The sequence below is a fragment of the Herpailurus yagouaroundi genome, unplaced genomic scaffold (genome assembly GCF_014898765.1).
Source record: "Herpailurus yagouaroundi ecotype Mexico unplaced genomic scaffold, PumYag 29, whole genome shotgun sequence".
Taxonomy (NCBI): Eukaryota; Metazoa; Chordata; class Mammalia; order Carnivora; family Felidae; genus Herpailurus; species Herpailurus yagouaroundi.
Genome location: NW_024412377.1, coordinates 11,155,141 through 11,155,890, shown reverse-complemented (window position 1 = coordinate 11,155,890; position 750 = coordinate 11,155,141). Strand labels below are relative to the sequence as shown.

At 55.3% G+C, this 750-nt stretch overlaps 1 protein-coding gene across 1 annotated transcript in view; it reads right to left on the bottom strand.

The window, feature by feature from the left end:
* TRIO (trio Rho guanine nucleotide exchange factor) overlaps positions 1–750 on the bottom strand; it is a 234,913-nt gene that overhangs the window by 17,786 nt on the left and 216,377 nt on the right. The gene's annotated exons all lie outside the window — the stretch shown is intronic.

The window sequence follows — 750 nt, the reverse complement described above, 5'->3', positions numbered from 1 at the left end:
TCCTCTGATACTCGATTGGTGATGTCAATGCTGCAAAACAGGGGAGACCCAGAGGAGACTGTCAGCACGACAAGAAAAATATCCTCGTGGGGCAAAGGAGAAAGGCACAGGATACAATCAAAAGGATATGCAGGTCCTGAATACCCGCCCCCCCCTCAAGTCGTGGCTCATCCATGTGACTGGTAGCCAGCCATCTCGACCTTTAAGCAGCCACCCATCCTGGAAGTGGCAGAATGACACCATCCATCAGCAAAGGAAAAGGCAAAGGCCTTGAATGCTACTCTCCTACTTATGAACAACTGACACTGACTCCATCACGGAGGTGTGCCTGTGTGAGTGGCTGGGGGCGGGGGGCAGAGAAGGCCAAGTCCAGGGGGCAGGAGGGCCACCGTGGGGCTGACTTTTAACAGCCGGGAGCGGCAAGCAGAGACTTTGCATCCCTGCCAAGTGGAAGTCCAACTGCCCTGGGGGAGAATCCCAGGCAGCAGCGGGCTCCTACCAGTGGGAGAGTTCAGGCCCGAAGCCACAAAAGTCTTCTTTAACCCAGAGAGCAAAGAAGCTGCTGAGAGTTCAGGAATACCCCTGGTTACCCTGAGGGCACACAGATGGTGTTAGGAACCACCCCTGCTTTGCAGGTTTGGCACCAGAGGGGAGGGAAGGAAAAGAGCTCTACAAAAGACAGACGGGGGGGGGCCGGAACGCGCAGCAGCTTCTTTGCTCTCTGGGTTAAAGAAGACTTTTGTGGCTTCG